General features: G+C 48.2%; 1 protein-coding gene across 2 annotated transcripts in view; it reads right to left on the bottom strand.

Annotated features, from left to right (window-relative positions):
• P2RY6 (pyrimidinergic receptor P2Y6) overlaps positions 1-5,409 on the bottom strand; it is a 38,615-nt gene extending 33,206 nt beyond the window's left edge. The window contains exon 1 of one of the 2 annotated variants that reach the window (XM_004768101.3): positions 5,204-5,409. The gene's annotated coding sequence lies outside the window, so the exon portion shown is untranslated. The remainder of the gene's footprint in view (positions 1-5,203) is intronic. The other variant, XM_004768103.3, reaches the window with a different exon arrangement.
• Positions 5,410-21,243: the final 15,834 nt, after the last annotated feature.

The following is a 21,243-nucleotide window of genomic DNA, read 5'->3' as shown; positions in this document are numbered from 1 at the left end:
TTGCTAGTCAGAGAGGGCCCAGCCTCCCCCAGAGCCCTCGCTGCACGAGATTTGTGATTCATTCACTCATTCTGTATTTATCAAGCTTTTCCGAGTATCAGTGTCCTAGTGGTGAAGCTTCTCAGCCTGTCTCAGACTTGGCTCAGAATCCAGTTTCCACAGAGCTTCCGGGATGGTGTGGGTGGGGTCCAGTCCCAGGTGCCTCCACCGCACTCTGGTTCTCCTCCTGGATTCCAGCCATAGCCCGATCTGATCCTCACCACACGGACTGAAGTGGGAACTTCACTGAGGAGCACTGACATCGTCTAAGAACATGTTAGAAACGCACCCTGAGGCCCTGCCTTCACCTACAAAAATCAGATCCCCAAGGAAGCCAGGCATACAGTGACATTTGAGAAACATTGATATAGAACATTTCATAGAGACCCAGTTCTTCTTCCCGCTGCCCTTTCTAGGATGGCAAAGGCCCATTTGGGTAACAACTATATGGGCAAACACACAGTGCTTATAACATCTTATTCAACCCTCATACAGCCCTAAAGGGGAAGTACCATTACTATTCCCGTATTACAGATGGGGAAAAGAGGCACTGAGCAGTTGGGTAACTTACTAAAGACTGGTAGAACTATTAGTAGCAAAGTCAGGATTTGAACACAATGCTTTGGACCAGTACACTGCCCTATTCAGCACCAATGTCTCCGTATCTGGGTAGGAGTCAGTGTGGTGGATAGGCCATAAAAAAAGTGAAAAACTTAAGGAGACAGTGAACCTTCTCCTAAGAGCCTAGGAAATAATCAGATTTTACTTATGATATTTTTAGAATTTACAGCTCTGGGGGCACCTGTGTGGCTCAGTGGGTTAAGCCTCTGCCTTTGGCTCAGGTCATGATCTCAGGGTCCTGGGATCGAGCCCCGCGTTGTGCTCTCTGCTTGACGGGGAGCCTGCTTCCCCCGCCCTCTCTGCCTGCCTCTCTGCCTACTTGTGATCCCTCACTCTCCGTCAAGTAAATAAATAAAATCTTAAAAAAAAAAAAAAAAAGAATGTACAACTCTGTCCTCAAAGGGCTGGAGGCAGTGCAGACAATAGCCACAAAGGCCATATGATCCTATTAGAGGCAGAGCAGAAATAAACGGTAGAGAAATCTGGACTAAGATGGTGACTGAGCTCCCTGGCAGCCAAAATAAAAAGGGAGGGAGGAACGGGGCTAGCAGGAGAGAGGCTCTGAGGGTTCCTGAGCTGAGCCAGAGTCATAGGGAAGGAGATAAGTGGACCACTGGAGAGGTATTCGGGATGAAAGTTCAGTGGGGCTTGATCACCAAATGGAGGGAAAAGCCCAGAATACACCCAAGCCTTTGGCTCCTGCGGGGGTGCTAGAGGACTGAGAGCACACAGATAAGGACTGGACACAGCACCTCACACAGTAAGCACCAGTGAATGTTAAGCTACCTGTTCCCTCTTCATTCATGGTAATGCCACTCCCTTCCTCACCACGCTTCACACAGCCTGGAGGCTCAGGACTCTGGCGTCTGCTCTTCCCCAACCTCTGGGAGGCTCCTGCTCACCACCCCAGACTCCAGAACCACTGCCCCCCAAGCTACAGCTCCTTCCTTCCCCGCTTGGGGGCGGTCGTGGGAAAAAACTCAGGGCCAGCACTGTGCATTAGCAGGCCTGCGGTCCGGGCTCAGGGCCGGGCTGGGTGGAAAGGCTACAGGTTAAGAGGTGACACCCAGGAAGCCTGTCCCCCCCACCCTCCCCAATCTCATAAACTCTCAGCCAATCCTGCATTCTTCCAGAGGACAAGCCTCCCCAGTTCTTTCAGTTCTGAGACCAATTTCTCACATGTGGCTGAGACTGAGGCGGAGCAGAGAGGAGGGGCAAGAGGTCACAGTTGCGGTGTCTCGTGCTCTATTTTCCTAACTCTTCACCTGATCGTTCATTTCTTCAGGCTCTCCTCACCTGTTCGACTAATATCTACAGTCTGGTCCAGGTATCCCACAACAAGACTGCTGTCCTCAGGAGCAGGAGCAAGAGGTCAGGGCGTTTTAGTCCTGTGTGACAGTTTATCAGCCAAGCAAAGGGGGTTCTGGAGAGGGAAAGTGACTTGTCCAGGCTGACAAGGGGCCTGGCCGTCCACCCTCCACTCCCCAGCCCGCGCTGACCTCCAACACGGCTGTGCGTTAATGGTGCCATTCTTGCGAACCCCACAAGAGTTTTTTCAATAACCTAAGGTACTTAGAGAGTCCCCGACACAGTGAGGTTTGCCTTTGGGGTCTCCTCAGCCCCATTTCTTTTTCTCTCCCTTTGTCCTCTTTGTGTCCCCTTCAGGAACTCAGTGATCCTGAGGGGAACGATGACCAACCCTGGATCCAAACCACTCCTTCTCCGCGGCCACCCTCCCTTGAAAGCCATGAGTTCCAAGTACCTCCACTGCCCTGTTGGGGCAGGTTCACTGTCACCCATCCCAGGAAACACGTGGCAATTTTACCAGGGACCTCCCCTCACCCCTTCCCTTACCACGACAGGAAGAGCTCCAATGGCTGCGTTTGGCTGTGGACAGATAGTTCCTGGAGCTTCTCAGATAATCCTGCAGAAGTGACCACTAGCATATTTTCTCTGGCAGTTTATAAGCTTGAAAGTGTTTCAGGCTTCCAGAGCCAGGGTCAGAATCCTTGAACACTTTAAGCTGGAATCAGGGAATGTTACAGCTGGAGCACAGAAAGTCAGAGCTTAGGTTATAGACTTCAAGAATGTGTGAGTTGAGATTATAGATTCTTAGGGCTAAGGCTGTAGAATCACTGACAATTACAGCTGGATTGTGGATTAAAAGGAAATCTGCCAGCTGAAAAGAGAGAGCTGGCCTTGTCACCCAGCCAGTCACGGATGGGCCAGGTCTCCCGAAACCCAGCAAAGTTCTGTCTTCCAGGCCTCCTGGAGCAGCACAGAGGGTCTCTGGGGCCAAAGCACTCTCTGCGTGGGGACAGTGGGGACACTGGTCTGCCTCTGTCCTGTCCCGAGCCTCACTGCCAGGCCATCACAGCACGCCGCCACCACAGTGGATATATTTAGGTGCCCTCCCTAAATATGTTTCCACAGCTCCCAACACTGCCTTTTATGTCCCCTCCTCCTCCGAGGCCTCCAGGCACCTTCTCTAAACTGCCCCAATGAAGTCATCAGGAACAACAGCTCTTGCTCCACCAACGCAAACATTCCCCTCCCCTAAAGAAGGCCCAGCTTGAGGGGTCTCCTGGGTCACCTCAGCCTGGAGCTCAGTCCCACCTGCTCTAACTCTGACCTCACCTCCTCCCTCCAGATCCCAGGGCTTACCTTGGGCCAGGGACCAAACATCCTTGATCTTGCCCTTCTTGACTTTCCTTATTCTAGACAAAGGGCACCCTTGCCCCTGGCAGTCCCCAAACACACACACACACACACACACACACACACACACACACACACGTGTGCGTGGGCACACATGCACCAGCATTTTTTTGTTCCTCTAGTGTTTGTCAGGAGAGAGTCCTCTGTCAGACGGCTACCCTCGCACTTCACCCCAGCCTCCCTCCCACACTCCATTCCAGCCTTGCCAGAAACTTGGCATCCTCCCTTTTCAGACTGCATCTTCCCAGCAGCACAGAGTCACATAGAGTACCAGAGTGATGGAGACCAGGGACAGGAATGGATTCCCTAGATGTGCTTGGATGGAAGGCTCTCAGATTCCCAACTGCCCATCTCATGAGAAATTGTCGTTCCTGTGGGTATCGGGGTTCCTGGGGCAGGCAGGGAACCCCTCATGTAGGGGCTCCATCACACCCATCATAGTTTTATCACCAGCAGTTAGTCTTATCACCAACAGTTAAGGGACTTTATGGGCTGGAGTTTGTGCTAGAGTTTTATATCCTTACAATGACCCTTTGAGGCAACTATATTAATGTCTCCATCTTACAAAGGAAGAAACTAAGGCACAGACAGGTTTTAACCAAAGTCCCACATGTAGAGCGTACCAGAGCTGGGATTTAACCAAGCCTGGATAACACAACCACCTCAACAGTCCCAGGTGGTAACCTGCCATAGGGACCTCCTTCCCCGTAGTCCCCAGTGGTCCTGCAGCCTCTTTCTGCCCAGCCGGTGGAGAAAAAGAGAGAATCTCATTGATTCTGCTCCCCTGCTGCTGAACTAGAAATAACCAACAGACCCCAGTACAGTCCCCTCATGTGGGGTACACCCCCCACATCACTGGGGCCCCTTCCTTAAGTTGTAGATGGCCCCATCCACAACTCCAGCTTCCCATAATGCACACAGGCACACATAGCACAACACACACCACCCATACCTTGTGTTAAGTCCTGCCATCCCAGTCTGGAGGACAGGCAGGGGACTCCTACTCTACAGGTGCCAGAGGGCTCCCACCCCAGGACAAACCCTGCCAAGCCTTGAGTCAACTCATGGGATGCTAACTTACCCAAACAATATTTTACATTAAAACCAATGCGGAAATCTTACAGAGAAGAATGCAAAATCCACATGAATGCTAAAGATTAGGAGACTTCAGAGAAGCTGTGTGTGTGAATGTGAGTGTGGGACTGTTTGCACTTCCTCCACCCAGATCCGGGGTGAGCTTTCATTCTCCAGAGCCTTTCGGGGTGCTGCGTGGAAAAGTAAGAACCACCCTGGGGCCACGAAAAATGTTCTTCCCGGGGTAACGGCTACACAAATGCTTCTCACCTTCCACCACCCGGCTCAGCACACCACACAGGGCAGCACAGGTGCCACACACAGAATACACATCTCAAAACCGGCACAACACGCATATGTATGCACCACTGTGTCGCGGCGCCTGCCACAGTGTGCACACTTCTGGGGGCACACATGGAACCCCGAGGTTCCTCCCGCACAGTCACCTGGAGCTTTGGGAGGTAATGCACACACTTCCTGCGTGTGGTCACACCCCACAATCCACTGGTCACACGCCACACACACACACACACACACACACACACACACACACTAATGCATACAACCCGGCACACACATTTCCCATACTCCATACTCATGTCTTACACACTGTCAACACCACACACACACACCCCTAGGAACCCCACCCCGGCAGGGCTTCGAGCCTGGAGCTGGGGCGGGCAGGCATACTCCGGACCCGCGCTTGCCGGCACCTCCTGTCCCTGGATTCCCCCGACCCGCACGCCCTTACCTGTGCCCCGCAGCACCAGCCGGCTCCAGGCGGGGAACAGCGCTCGCCTCGGCGCTGAGAGGCGAACTCGCACGCCTCCGTCTCTGTCGTTAGGAGGCGAACCCGCAAATCAAGCGGCCGCAGGAGTTGGTCCCCACTCCCAGCCCAGCGTCTCTCGCCTCCCGAGTGCCTCGCAGCCCGAGCCCGAGCACCAGGACTGGGGCGGGGGCGTGGCCGGGCTGGCGCGCAGCCACGTTGGAGTCCCGCCCAAGCTGGACCCGGCTGGGTTGCCCGCCCCTTGGGGAGAGCAGGGGGTGCGGAGAAGAGTCTGGAAGAGGCCACAGGCGTCGGGGGCGGCGCTCTGGGTTGGGAATCGTGATCCCCTGGACTCTAGTCCAGGTTCCAGCATCCTTAAGGTTCCCTGGTCTCAGTTTCCCTCTTTGTACTGGGGGCAATGGGAAGTGGTGATTCCTCGGGTCTTTGGGGCTCTGACATTCTGCAGTTCTGAGCTGGTGGCAGAGAGGAAGGAATAATAATTATTTCTTGAGTACCTGTTATGTGCCAGACACCGACTATGTTAGGTATTTTAATCCGTTACCTCATTTAATCCCCATGGCAATTCCAGGGACTTTTTAAATCCCATTTTACAGGTGGAGAAACGGAAGCACAAACAGATGAAGTGACTTGCCCAATATTATGCAGCTGGTAAGTGGCAGACCTGAGATTTGAAACTAGGCAGTCTGGCTCTAGAGCCCAAGTACCCCTACAGCCCGGGTTGGTGGCACTTTCCACACCAGAGGCTGCTCCCTGATCATCATAACAATCCCAGGAGCCTGGTGTTACAGATCCATTTTACGGATTAAGAAATTGAGGTATGGGAAGATTATCTTACCCTAGGTTGTGGAGCTGGTGGAGCATCACACTAAAGATGGGAGTTGGAGGGACACCTGGGTGGCTCAGTTGGTTAAGCAGCTGCCTTTGGCTCAGGTCATGATCCCAGCATCCTGGGATAGAGTCCCACATCGGGCTCCTTGCTCCGCAGGGAGCCTGCTTCTCCCTCTGACTCTGCCTTCCACTCTGTCTGCCTGTGCTCGCTCTCGCTCTCTCTCTGACAAATAAGTAAATAAAATCTTAAAAAAAAAAAAAAAAAAAACATGGGAGTTGGAGTGATGCTGGGGATGGTGAGTGTCAGGATAGTGTGACCGGACAGAACTTGGCACATAGGTGGTGCTTAATCAATGTCAACATTCCTCCTGACTGTCACTCCCTGTGCCTTGCTTCTTTTATCTCCTAAGATCTCCTACTGGACTCTGGCTTCCACTTCCCTCATCCCTGAAACCTCTCTGACCCATGGCCCTCAGATAAGCCAGACCCAGTGGCTCGGTGACCACTGCAGCTTTTATTCAACAACTGAGTTCCTAGTATGTGTCAGGCTCTGTGGTAGGCACTGGAAATGCACAAAGACAGTTCAGAGAGCTCTGGCTCCATGGAGTTTACAAGCAGTGGGGAACACAGACATTAGTCACACAAATTAATACATGATTATACATTGTGATGAGTGCTAAAAAGGAAAAGTGAAGGGCTGTATGAGAGATTATAATGCGGGGCAGGGGAGACATCCAGTAAATCAAGAAATTTGGGAAGACGTCCCAGAGGAAGTACCATTTAAGCTGAGACCAAAGTGAGTGGCTGGCCTCAGCCAGTTGACAGTGAGGGGAAGGGAATCGAAACCACGCAGAGGGCTTGAGGCAGGAAAGGGCTTCTCTGGTTCCAGGAAATGAAGTGCAACCAGACTTGGGGGTGCCCCACGAGCTGGGAGGCATGGTGGGAGATGGGTTACAAGAGCAGCAGTGGCCATCCCAGACAGATCTTGTGGCAATGGTCAGGAATCTGGCCCTTGTCTGCAGGGCCGTGGGAGTCACAGAAGTGTTTGGAGCAGCAGAGTGACATAATCCGATTTCACTTTCGTAGATTTCTCCAGGTGCTGGATGGAGAATGAGGAATGGATGAGAGGCAGAAGGTGGCAGCAGGAGCCCAGCTAGGACATTGCCTATAGTCGGCTTTCCATAGGCTGCAGGCTGGCTTTCCATAGTCTGGAAATAGATGATGGTGGCAGGCTTCTGTAGGGAGTAGGGGATAGAGCTCTGAGGACAGATCCAAGGATGTCTAGTGTCGGGGGCTCTCTCTGTCTGGATAGATCTTGAGGCAAAGCCTTGTCTGGTTCATCCCTTTGCAGGGAGAAGGTGTTTGTCTGTGACTCAAGGGACTTGGGCCCCTAGAAACCCTCAGCTAGGGAGGCTCTCTCCTCTGACTTCACAGTGGCACTTCCAAATCCCCCCTCCTCACAAACCCTAACTTACCGATATCTTCATCCTAGCTGCTGACCCCACTCTCTACTGGACTCACCAAGAAAATTCACTCACAAATGTCCACTGGCCCTTTCTTGCATCAGATAGACACTAGGACTGAGGTCAGGCTTTCTAGAAGGGGCTCACTCAGGTTTCTGCCCCCAACCTTTCAACTCAACAGCCTTCTATCCAAGAAGTGGCTCTTCTGTCATCCGCAGTGAAGGCCCCAGCCAGTGTCCAGAGCTGTTCTGCTTGTGCAATCGGGTCCCCCGTACCCTCAGGCAGCCCACTCTCTCCTGGTCTCCTTTCCTGCCAGTCTGAACCTGCTCCAGCATCTCCCCTAGCCCTGCTTTGGGGCCAGGCTCTCCAGGCACTGCCCCCTCCCTTCCCTTCACCACCACTGCAGTCCTTTCCCATTTACTTCAGTCCCTACAGCACTCCCAACACAGCCCCTCCAAGAACCTAGGAACCCGTGTCTCCAAAGGAGTGTCACTCCATGGACACTGTCAAGAACTCCCAGGGTGGCCCCCACAATACCCTTCCTGCTTCTCCTCCTGCTTCCCAGATCCTCCCAGGGCTCTGTCCCTGCCTCTTCTCTGCTCACTCTGCACATTGTCCCTTGGGGAAGGCTCCTTCAATTACCTCTGTGTGCCAGACACCCAGTCTCCCCCTCCAGCCCAGCCTATCTCCTGCATCCCAGACCCATTGTTTCTTGGACATCTTTGATGTCCTTTGATGACCAAAGCATCCTCTTCTCTGCGTTACTCTCCCTCATGTCCTCATCTCTGTGATTCATCAGCCCCATCACCTCACCCCAATATCTGTGACACTCAGAAGATAGCTCCTCCTTTCAGCTCCCTTTGTAGCTTGTATTCAGCAAACATTTACTGAATTCTTGCTGTGGGCCAGGACTAGGGAAGGATTTCTTAAAGAAAAACAACAAAAGAGAAAAAGATTATGCAGGAAAAAATTGGTGAACTCCAGTCAAATAAAATTTTTAAAGTTCAGTTAATCATAGACATACACACACACAAACACACACACACACAGACACCACACACACATACACACAGGAGTGAAAAGACAGACCACAGGCTGAGAGAAGATAATTGCAATACATGTAACAGACAAGGGTTACGATTCAGCACATATGAATAACGTCTAAGTATCAATCAGTAGAAGCCAAACCGCCTAATAGAAAACTGAGCAAAACACATAAACAGGCATTTTAAAGAAAAGGAAGCGAGTACGGTCCATGCATATAGGAAAATGTGTTCAACCTCATTATCACCTAGGGAAATTTTAATTAAAACTGCGGTAAATGGGCGCCTGGGTGGCTCAGTGGGTTAAGCCGCTGCCTTCGGCTCAGGTCATGATTTTAGGGTCCTGGGATCGAGTCCCGCATCGGGCTCTCTGCTCAGCAGGGAGCCTGCTTCCCTGTCTCTCTCTCTGCCTGCCTCTCCGTCTACTTGTGATTTCTCTCTGTCAAATAAATAAATAAAATCTTTAAAAAAAAAAAACGGTAAAATGCCATTTCACACACATCAAATTAGCAAAAATTGAAGAGCTTGAGAATATCAGCTTTGCCGAGAGCATGGAAACAGGAACTTGTACGCACTGCTGGTAAGGCTAGAATGCACACAACCAAGTCCAAGGGCAGTTTGTCAATATCTCCAAGTTGCAGGTGCATGGGGGTCTAAGACTGAGCCGTGCCACTCAACATGCATAAGCAAGAGAAACCGCGGATGCTTCAAATGTACATCACAGCATTGTGTCTAAAGTAAAACACTGGAAGCAATCTAAATGTCCATTAACAGGAGAATGGAAAGATACATTTTTATTCAGGTATCCCTTGCTGTCTGAACTCTCACTCTCCCGGTGTTTGTTATAATGGCTCGCAAAAATTTTACTTGTGGAAAACCTGACATAATGGAGCTCCATGTGCTCACCAGGGTGAGTCTGGGTAAGCAGGTGTGGAGGGGATGGTGGTCCTAAACTCAGCTGTTCTCCCAAGAGGACAGGATCGTGCCCCATGCTTATGTCCCTTAAACTCATTTGATCCGTAATTGTCACCATCTTCCTTTCATTAAGTGAAAGTGTCTTCTAAGGAAGTTGGAAAGCCTGACAAGAAAGCAGGTAACCCAAGCGGCTTAGAGAAGCCCATACATTGGAAGAAAATGTGGAAGTCATAAAACTCATTGAGAGGCTTGGCCAGGCCCACGTCCTCCTTCTTCACACACAAGAACTGTTCTGTGCACGAGAAAACAGGAAAAAAAGCTCATTCAGTGTTAGATAATGGAGTAATCAGTTTTTAAATGTTTTAGAACTTTCCTCAATGAGGGAAACGTCCCATATCTGCCATTCACTGGGTAATCTCTAGTCCCATGTGGCTATTGAGCTCTTGAGATGTGTCTAGTGCAACAGAGAACCTGAATTTGTATCTCTCAATTAATTTACGTTTAAATTTAAGTAGCCTTGTGGGGCTAGCAGATACTGTACTGGACAGCACGGCTTTATACTGGGCCGAAGTCTTTGCTGATTATTAATTAATACCTTTAAAGAATTTCAGTGCTATTGGCGGGAAATCAGTTGAAGTTTTTAGGTGAGCTGGGAACCTATTGTTTTTCCCAGCTAAAATTCTGTACTGTGAGCTTTCACTACTCATGAATTTGCTGTTAGGAATGGACTATGTCCTGATAATAAGGGATGGTTGTAGAGTCGTATAATGGAGTTCTCTACAGCAGAGAAACTTAGGGAACCAGAGAAACACATAGCAACAAAGCTATCTCTCACATGACTGAGAAACATACACAGGAGGGAGCACATGGAATGATACCGTGACCACCAAGTTTAAAAACATGTGAGATAATGTCAAAGTCATGTAAAAGTGCATGAAGATATGAGTGGGAATGACCAACAGGGTAGAGGTCACCTTGGAGAGGAAGGAGGAGGTGAAATTATAAGGGACACACTGATGGGCTTTGTTTCTTTCCTGACTCCCTGCACAGTCTGCCAAGACGGAGGGTGAGCAGGGCCCCATGGAGAGGAGGCACCTCTTGTCAGTAGCTTTCTCTGCCTTCCTCCCCACCAGTCAGGGCCCAATGCTCCTCTCAGCTGCCAGGCTCCAGTGTTGGCCTCTGATATACCCAATCATTTCTGCCTAATGTTGTCTCTCTCCACGTCTCTCCCCTCCCAGCAGAGAAGTCTCTAAGGGCAGGACCATGTCTGGTGTTCACCAGCCCCATGATCCCCCACACTTGGCACTGGGCTTTGTAACTATCTAAATGAGGGAATGAATATAGATTTTATTTTTTTGAGGATTTAGAGTTATCCTTATCATGTATTTATTCTCTGACCCTTGCTATGTTCCCAGGCATGTGCAGGACCATGGATCCAAAGATGAATTGTTTGCGGCTAATGCCTTCAAGAAGTGTTCAGTGTGGCGAGAGGATAAAGCAGGACATGGTGGGCATTGGGACATGGAGACTTGCACTGAGGCAGGGGTACAGGGGGTGGTAGAGTGCAAATGTGTCCTAGGCTGAGTGTTCGAGAACAACTTGAATTGTCTGGGTAAAATCCGGGGAGGTGGCAGCATGCAGATGGGGATGAGAATATTGTGAATTCTGAGGACCTTGCGAATCGCAGTCCTACTGTAGCGAGGAGGAGTAGACAGGACAAGGCTGAAGAAGGGGCGGGGACCAAGTCTTGCAGGGACTCGAATGCCATGCTGGGAATCTTGGTTTATCCTGACGGTGATGGGAGCCATAGAAGGGCTTAAGCGGGGAAGGGATATAATCAGAAAGCTGTTTTAGAATGATTGCTTGTCCTGGCTGCTGTACCGGGCAGAAGAGGAGGCAGGGGACCAGTGGGAAAGCTGGACCAGTCATCCAGGCAGTGGCGATGGAAGAGGGATGATAAGTGAGGAGCTGATTAGAAGATGGGTTGGGGTGCCTGGGTGGCTCTGTTGCCTTCGGCTCAGGTCATGATCCTGGAGTCCCAGGATCGAGTCCCACATCAGGTTCCCTGCTCGGATGGGATTCAGCTTCTCCCTCTGACCCTCTCCCCTCTCCTGCTCTCTCTCACTCTCTTTCTCTCAAATAAACAAAATCTTAAAAGAAGAAAAAGAAGATGGTAAGTTGTGGGGCTTTTAGGAGGTAGAATCAGCAGGGCCTGGGCAGATTGGATATGAATATGAGGGAGAATGGGGATTATCTTGGTTTGGGTTCCCCTGGAACTGATCCTGAGTTGAGGATTTAAGTGCAAGTACTTAATTTCTGAGGTGATCCTGGGAAGCGTGAGTAGGGTCTGGGGAAGTATGACAAAGAGAAGGAAACGAATTCAGGGTGGTGAGTGAGCAGGTCATCAATGGGGGTCAATCTCATTGGGAACCACTAGGAGGCAGCACAGAACAGGCCTCAGAGAGGTCCCACCGGAGGGAGGGACTCTGGAGCAAATTTACCTACCAACTCCAGCTGTCATTGGTTAAAGGCTGGTCTCCAAACTGTCTGGCACTTGTGGCCAAGTGTGCTCCAAACAACCAGAGAAAGCCCCTGGGTAGAGTCCCAGGCGCCTTCAATGAGAAGCGGCAGGGGTGTGAGGAATAGTGGGTACTGAGGCTCATGGGCTGGGTGAGAGGAGTCCCATTTACTCCCAATAGGTTGAGCCCTGGTTCTCAAGGTGGGCAGAGGAGGGAAATCCGTGTCAGAGTTGGGGGACTGGGGGCAGGCTTGGTGGCCCTGACTGTTCCCCAGCATCCTTCCCTCAGGCATCAGCCTCTCTTGTCTGGTCCACCCACCGTCCCTAGGGCCTCCTGAGTATGAAAGCCTTGCCCAATTTCAGTGGAGACTGCTCCAATTGCTGGAAATGCCTCTTCTGATTAGCTTAGCTAAGTGATTTGACCCCTGCCCCCTATCAAGGCAGAGAAACTTGGTGACTCTTTAATAAAATCAAGTCCTGTCACCCAAGGTTAGCAGTGGATGGCAGACACCGATTTGGGGCCTAAAACGTATGTTCTCTAGGCCAGAGGGTGGGTGAGGTTGCTGAAGGGGAGAGAGAAGAACAGAAAAGAACGTTTAGGATAGAGCCATCGATTACAGGAAGGCAGAGGAGACATCCAGGGATGAGACTGAGGAGGAGCAGCAGGAGCAGTGAGTTGAGTAGGAGACCAATGTGGTGTCACTGAGGCCAAAGGAAGACAGGCTTGGGAGAAGGCAGATGATGGCTGCAGGCTCAGAGCTGGCCCAGGAGCCAGGCACCATTCCCTGCTGGCCCCAGGAGAGGTTAAGGACCTTTCATTAAACCGCGCCTGGCAGCAAACTTACATCCTCCTTTTCCTCTCCCTTCTTCTCCCCCTCTTAGCCTTGGCCCATGACCTCAAAAGCTGGCAGCTGGCAGGCGTCCAGTGAGACCTGGAGCTGGAGGAGCTAGGTCTGGCATTTCCAGTGACTCCCGAGACGACCCTGCACCAGTCAGCCCCCAGACTTGATGTGCCTGCAGCTTCCTCTTGAGGCCAGCACCGCTCTTTCAGCCCTAGCCATGGCCCCAGGACTCCCCAACCCCTTTCCTGAGGTCCGGGAGCCATTTGTTTCTCCTATTTACTTTGTCAGTTTGGAAGCCACGGCCAGCCTACGGAACCCCGTTTCCCATCCCCACACTATTCCAGCTGCCCATGAGTGACCCAGGAATCTCTGCCATTGCAGCTCTTCCTCGGGTCTCTGGATCCCTCTCTTGCCTCCCCGTGTAGGGCGATCGTGGATGCGAGTGAATCATTGCCCTTTTCTGGGTCTCGGTCTACCCAACGATGCAAAATTGGGTTAGAAGTCCCTGCCCTGCCTCCCTCCCACAGCTGGCTCGGAGGGTTCATACTTTGTAAATTCTGCTATTTATACATGCTTCTCCGCCTCTTGGAATGTTATTCCTTCCCTTATCTTCTCTGTGGGTCTTATTTATCCTGCCAAGCTCTACTAATAAAGCATGCTACTATTTATTTCATGTGTGCCCTGAGCCAGTATTGTGCCAGATGTTTTACATTCATCATCATGCTTCATTTGTAAGTGGAGTCTGAGTAGTCACTCTGATCATTCCCATTTTACAGTTGAGGAAACTGAGGCTCAGAGGGACTACCTATATGACTTGTGTTAGGTTAACACATCTAGGAAGTATTGCTCAGAACTAGAACTCAGGACTTCAGAGGTGAGACTTTGGTGTTTCTCCTTTCAGCTCAGCTCCTTCCCACCAGCTTCATGCCCATCAAAGCTGCTCCTGATTCAGACGTTAACATGCTCTGAAAGGGACAGAGGTGCCCTTTCAGTCTCAGGGTTGTAAGTTCGAACCCCACGCTGGGTGTGGAGGTTACTTAAAAATTAAATCTTAAAAAAGTAATAATAATAAATAAAAGGAATATAATACCTTTGACAAAAGAGGTGACATTCCAGAGAGTTCTGTGGCTCAGCTGCCCCGAAGGCCTCACTGAGTTCCATAACACTGATGCTGCCGGGGGGCACAGGGGTGACAAAATCAACACATGGAGGCAGGAGTCAAATAACCTGAGAGTTGAACCTTGAGATCAGGAGGCAAATCTTTCACTTGGTGCCAACAGATTCCTGTCCCTCTTAAATCAGACTTGTTGAATCTGAGATACGGCCAGACATGATTATTTGGTTTCATAATTTAAACGTCACCACGAAGAAAAAATTGATATTTGCATTCATTTCACGTCCTGAAGAAATCAACAAATCGATATCCAAAGCCTGAAAATGACCTAAATATCTATTCACAGGGAACTGGTTAGATAAATCATGGTTGATCCCTGGACCCTGGGATCAGGACCTGAGCCAAAGGCAGACCCTTAACCAACTCAGCCACCCAGGTGTCCCAGGGATTTACCATACTCTAATTAGTTTGCATAAATGCACACATTAATCTTCTTAGGCCTTATATAGAACACATGATTACTCCCAGTTTTTCAGAGGAAGAAAGGGAGAGACCCATGGTTTTGTCCAAGGTCACCCAATCTCTAAGGAAAGGAACTGGAGCCGGGGGTCCTGCTAACAGGAACAACAGAAAAGGCAGAACAAAACCTTCACCTTTACCTCTCAGAGAGCCAGTCCCTCATAAAAAGGGGGATAATAATTCTGTCCTCCTGTGTGGTTTGAAGCAATGTAAGTAAAACTCCTAGCACTGTGCCTAACCTGGAGTAAATAATCAAATCCTCTCTTTAACTATTGGAGTGCTTTATTTAAGTAATAGAACAAGACATTCCAATTCAACTGATACTTCTTGATATTTCAAATTGATATTCAATTTGATATTTCTTGCTATATAAATTAAGAAAGGGAGAAGCAGGGCACCTGGGTGGCTCAGTGGGTTAAGCCGCTGCCTTCGGCTCAGGTCATGATCTCAGGGTCCGGGGATCGAGTCCCGCATCGGGCTCTCTGCTCTGTGGAGAGCCTGCTTCTTCCTCTCTCTCTGCCTGCCTCTCTGTCTACTTGTGATCTCTCTCTGTCAAATAAATAAATAAAATCTTTAAAAAAAAAAAAGAAAGAAAGAAAGGGAGAAGCAAGCACTGAGGAAATGAAGGAGGTATAGGAAACCACTTTTGTCCTAATGATGACTGTGGTTTTCTTTTTTTTTTTTTTAAGATTTATTTATCTATTTGACAGAGATCACAAGTAGGCAGAGAGGCAGGCAGAGAAAGAGAAGGAAGCAGGCTCCCCGCTGAGCAGAGAGCCCTATGTAGGGCTTGATCCCAGGATGCTGGGATCATGACCTGAGCCGAAGGCAGAGGCTTTAACCCACTGAGCCACCCAGGTGCCCCAATGATTGTGGTTTTATCAGTGAGACAAAGTTAAGTGGACCCACATACCTAAACTTGTAGGCTGACAGTTTGTTATTGTTGATGTTCAGCTGATTTTTCCATGCTGAACCTCACTGTAAAATTAAGAAGCAGATGAATTATTTATATGATTTTTTAAAGGATTTTTTTTATTTATTTGAGAGAAAGAGAGAGAGTATGAACAGGGGGAAGGCAGAGGAAGAAACAGACTCCCTGCTGTGCAGGGAGCCTGACCCGGGGCTTGATCCCAGAGCCCTGGGATCACAGCCTGAGCTGAAGGCAGATGCTTAACTGACTGAGCCGCCCAAGTGCCCCTACAATTATTTTTAAGGGTTATTTAAGTAATCTCTACACCCAGCATGGGGCTCAAACTCACAACCCTGATCAAGAGTCCATGCTCTTCCAGCTGAGCCAGCCAAGCATCCCTGTTTACCCAAATTTACGTTCAGAGGTTTTAAATGACAAAACTCGCCACAAGAGCTAATTTTTTTTTAGAATATTTGATGCCATTTTAGATAATATTGTGCAACTTTCATACCACCAACCACCCTCCACCCTGAGTTCTTGGATATGTAACTAGTCCTTTAATCACCCTGGATTAAGGCTGTTTGGGGCATTAATGGTGTCAAAATGGTGGCATGGTCATATATTCTCTTTATCATGTAATGTTAAATGTATGTATTGACATACATGATGCTCACTTTGTTTTCTGGCAACTTGCAGATCAGAAAATACTAACAGAGTATTGCTGTCCTGCAGTGAAAATCAGATAAGAAATCGAGGTGCCTGGGTGGCTCAGTAGGGCTGAGGGCCCAACTCTTGCTTTCTGCTCAGGTCATTATCTCATGGGTTGTGAGATGGAGCCCTGTGCTGGGCTCTGTACTCACTGGGGAGGCTGCTTGAAGATTCTCTCCCTCTGCCCCTTCCTTTAAAAAATTAAAAAAAAATTTTTTTTCATGAATTTTCTTTATTTGAGATAGAGAGACAGAGTGAGAGCAAGAGAAAGAGAGCATGAGGAGTGGCAGAGGGAGAGGGAGAAGCAGACTCCCCACTGAGCAGGGAGCCTGATGTGGAGCTCAATTCCAGGACCCAGAGATCATGACCTGAGCCAAAGGCAGATGCTTAAGTGAATGAGGCATCCAGATGCCCCATCTCTGCCCCTCTCCCCTGCACGCATGCATTCTCTCTCTCTCAAATAAGTCTTTTTTTTTTTTTAATTTTGTTTATTTACTTGACAGAGCGAGACATAGCGAGAGAAGGAACACAGCAGGGGGAGTGGGAGAGGGAGAAGCAGGCCTCCCGCTGAGCAGGGAGCCCAATGCGGGGCTCCATCCCAGGATCCTGGGATCATGACCTGAGCCGAGGGCAGATGCTTAACGACTGAGCCACCCAGGTGCCCTCAAATAAGCCTTAAAAACAAGAAAATTATCAGATAAGAAGCAACGTAATTGTTCCTTACAGTTTATTTTTTGTCTCCAAAGTTTGAGAATAAGGGGATGTGATTCACATCTCAAAGGAAAAAGTCCTGACTTCCTTCTCTTTTGTGGAGGCGGGTCCCAAAGGTCCTTACTCACCAGGGAGCATGGTTTTATGTGGAAATAACCTCCACCTGTGACCTCTTGAAGATATGGCTGGCAGAAGCTCCTAGATGTCACCACTCTTACAAGCAGACAAGAAAGGCCGGAATAACAAAGCAAGGGTGACTAGGAATAATAAACCAAGATCAAGACGGTTTGGGTCCACTCTGAGCTGTTTACACAGGTTGAAAGAGAAGCATTTCTTTGGAATCCTGCTGCCTCTTCCAGTAACAGAACTGACAAGAAAGATAGCCCTTTCCAGTATATTTGGCACTTCTGGGTTTAGGTAAGCCAGTTGCAGTGTTCAACTTTTCTCCAGGTCATTATGGACTCATTGTATATGTGCAGAATAGGGGAAAGAGCAGGAGACAAAGGGGTGCCAAAGAGAAGGGAAAAGTGTCTAATGTATAAGCAGCCACACTTAGTCAAACCTGTCTACACGGTGTGTAGATGAGAACGCAAAGAACAAGCCAAGATTACCTATGACGGAAGTGATGAAGACTCTATTTTAAGAAAATAACCAAACATTTCTCCATATGTAGAATGAACTTAGGAACAAAAGCCCACCATGAGAAAATACCAATGAACTAAAAATTTAGATTCCCTTATATTATCACTCCTTTCCTGGATTTTAGCCAGGATTTTCCATTTTTCCCCTTGGCTTTTCAGAGGGGCTTCAGCATGGGCCCGCATTGGAATAGAAATTACACAAGTTCGTAGACCCTGATTCATAGACCCTGGAGAAGAGTGTGTAAGACCCACAAATGTTGCTCATTCAAAGAAGAGAGAAGGGGCACTGGTGTGAGAGCCGAAGGGTTTTGATTTGCCTTGAACAGATTGAGTGAAAACAAAAGCAGCGAAGACGGGCACTGGATATCAGTGCTCACCATAGTGAAAACGATCTCATTTACACAGGCGCTGGTGCAAGCTGTATCATCTGGTGCAAGGTATCATCTAGGTAATGGTTGGTGCCATTTCTATTACATAAGTTTGGCCTAAGCATATGCCCTATGCGCAGTGGCTCCAACAAATCCCATACCTCCCTCCCCCCGCCACATGTACACACGTACACACCTGATAAGATCAGCTGGCCTTATAACAATGATGGATTACAGACAGCCACAGAGCAATTATAGGCCATTAAGGTCACCGCATGGTATTTGGAAATGACAATAAAGAGTAGGAAAATCAGCTGAGTCGCGCAACTGGTAGAAGAGGTGATGTTCTTTGCTACAAAAATCATCAACATTTTGGGGGTGAATACAGAAGTCCATGAAGCCCTGGTTGAAGTGGGGGGGGGGTAAACAGGAGAATTTTGGCTGAATAGAGTGCTTTGGGCCAGGGCTTTCACCATGGTGACAACTTGTCAACACAGAAAGGCGAAACTCAGGCCCTGGAAAATAGTTTCCATCAGGTGTTCCCTTCTGGGGAGATATGGGCAAAGAAAACCAGCTCTCCACCCTCCCCACCCCCCCTCACCCCTGTATAACAGACGGGAAGATTCTCATGAGCACCTGCCCCACTGAGTGGAATGGATTCGTCTGCTGGGGCTGCCATAACAAGGTCTCCAGCCTGGGGGCTTAAACAACAGAAATGTGTTTTGTTTTTTTTTTTCTCACAGTTTTAGAGGCCAGAAGTCCAAAGTCACAATGATGGCAGGATCAGTTCCTTCTGGGGGCTGTGAGAGATAGATCTTGGCTTACCTCGGCCTGTAGATGGCTGTTTTCTCCATGTCTTCCCAACCTCACATTCTGAGGTACAGGGTGTCAGGACTTTCCCATATGAATTTGAGGGGGAAACACAGTGCAGCTTATAACAGGGGAGAAAACCCAAATGTTGTCCAGCCTTTGTGCTCTTTCAGATTTCCTCCCCGTTTCCCTTCAGGATAAATGGCTTCTGAACATTTAGGAAATTGGGGCCTTCTACTTTGTAGTTGTGAGGAGAGAAGAGACACTGGCTTTGACTTCCATGTCTGTGTCTACTCCTCCACCATTTTCATCCCTATATTTCTGAGGAAACTGGGTCATTTATCCTGTAAAAGTGTTCAGATTGTGAATCTAGCCAATTGTCCACATGGTCATTTAACACATTTGTATGTACCCTGCATCTCCTGAAAAGTGGTAATTAAATTCAGACATCTGATATGACTCAGGTTCCATTTTTTTTGTCAAATATTCATAGGTAAGGGACGCCCGAGTGGCTCAGTGGGTTAAGCCACTGCCTTCAGCTCAGGTCATGATCTCAGGGTCCTGGGATCGAGTCCCACATCGGGTTCTCTGCTCAGCAGGGAGCCTGCTTCCTCCTCTCTCTCTCTGCCTGCCTCTCTGCCTCCTTGTGCACTCTCTCTCTGACAAATAAATAAATAAAATCTAAAAAAAAAATGCAGAATCTTGACTCAGTCGTTAAGTGTACCCTATGGTTCGGGTCATGATCTCAGGATGGCTTGGGTTGTGATCCCAGGGTCTTGGGATCGAGCCCCGCATCGGGCTCCCTGCTCATCGAGGGGTCTCCTTCTCCCTCTGCCCCTTTCTCCACTTGCTCTCATTCTCACATGTGCATGCACCTAAATAAATAAATAAAAATCTTAAAAAAATTCACAGGTAGTGGTGTGTACTTCTTTTTGCACCACATCTAGTTCTCTTTTTTGTGATGTTCTATTGGTCAGTGAGTCCAGGTCCTAGGAGACCGCTCCATCCGTCGGCAGCCATTGACAATCACTGCCTAGATTTAGACAGAAACACAATGCGAGCTATAGTATAATTTCAAATATGCAAGGAGCCGCATTAGAAAAGTAATCAAAAATGAAATTATTTTAGTAATATATTTTATTTAAGTCATTATATCCAAAATGTAACCATTTCAATATGCAGCCAATATAAAAAATTAGTCTTTTACCAACTTTTTTTTGGACCCAAGTCTTTGTAACCCATTGTGTATTTTATACCTGCAGCACAACTCAATTCAGATGGACCATATTTCTAGTGCTCAATGGCCACTTATGATATGATTATAAATACTTCTTTAAGGTTTCCTTGTAATTGTCTTTGTCCTTAGCATATGTCCCTCTTAAGGGTATACAGTGAGACAATTATTAATTCTAGGAAAAACAAAAAAAGTTCTGCAAGAAAGAAAATGTAATCATAGAATGCTATGTTACTGCAAACAATACTTGCAAGGTCATAAAAATGTTAAGCACTGAATATTGTTTTGCCCAGAAACTGCAGTGGGAGGATGAGGGAAGAAAACTATATCTTCATCGTTCACACGACAAATCAGTGGACAATGTCTAACATGGAAGGAACCAGTGTTTTTTTTTTTTTTTCATTTTTGTTTTTAGCACTCTGAATGAGTTACTGGTAAGAAATGGTTTTCTTTTCCTTCAGGCAAGTGTACGTTTCCATCTCTTGCCCACGACATGAATTTTTTAAATGGCAAATTGCACACTTAATTTTTTAAAGTTTTTATTCAAATTCCAGTTAGTTACAATGTACTATGAGTTTCAGTTGTATAGTGGTTCAGCACTTCCACACCTGGTGCTCATCATGACAAGTGCCCTCCTTAATCCCCATCACCTGTTTCACCCGTTCCCCTCTTCTGGGAACCATCAGTTTGTTCTCTAGAGTTAACAGTCTGTTTGGTCTGTCTCTCTTCCTTTTTTACCCCCTTGGCTCATTTGTTTTGCTTCTTAAATTCCACAGATGAGTGAAATCTTATGCCATTTATCTTTCTCGGACTGACTTATTTAACATGATACCCTCTAGCTCCATCCATGTTGTTGCAAATAGCAAGATTTCATTTCTTTTTACGGTTGAGTGATATTCCATTGTATGTATATACTACATCTTTATCCACTCATCAGCTGATGGATATTGGGGCTCTTTCCATAATTTGGCTATTGTAGATAATAATGCTGCTGTAAACATCAGGATGCACGTACCCCTTTGAATTAGTGTTGTATGCTTTGGGTAAACATCCAGCAGTGTGATTGCTGGATCGTAGGGTAGTGCTATTTTTAACTTTTTGAGGAACCTCCATACTGTCTTCCAGAGTGGCTGCACCAACAGTGCAAGAGGGCTCTCCTTTCCTCACACATGATATGAATTTGACACTTAACGTCTCTCCTCCCCTCCCAGCCTGTACCACCCCTCACTCCTTCTTCGGAGTCCAGCTGCTCTGTGGGGAGGAATTGGGGGAAACGGAAAAGTGTTTTTTACTTACTTTTGTGATATAAATGCTTTTTGGGTGTCCTTCTTCCCTAAAAACCCCCACTTAGACCATGTCCTCTGTTGGAGGTAGGCTCTT

Source organism: Mustela putorius, unplaced genomic scaffold (genome assembly GCF_011764305.1).
Source record: "Mustela putorius furo isolate JIRA1106 unplaced genomic scaffold, ASM1176430v1.1 tig00003987_pilon_pilon_pilon, whole genome shotgun sequence".
NCBI classification, from domain to species: Eukaryota; Metazoa; Chordata; class Mammalia; order Carnivora; family Mustelidae; genus Mustela; species Mustela putorius.
This window is presented reverse-complemented; position numbering and strand designations above follow the sequence as displayed.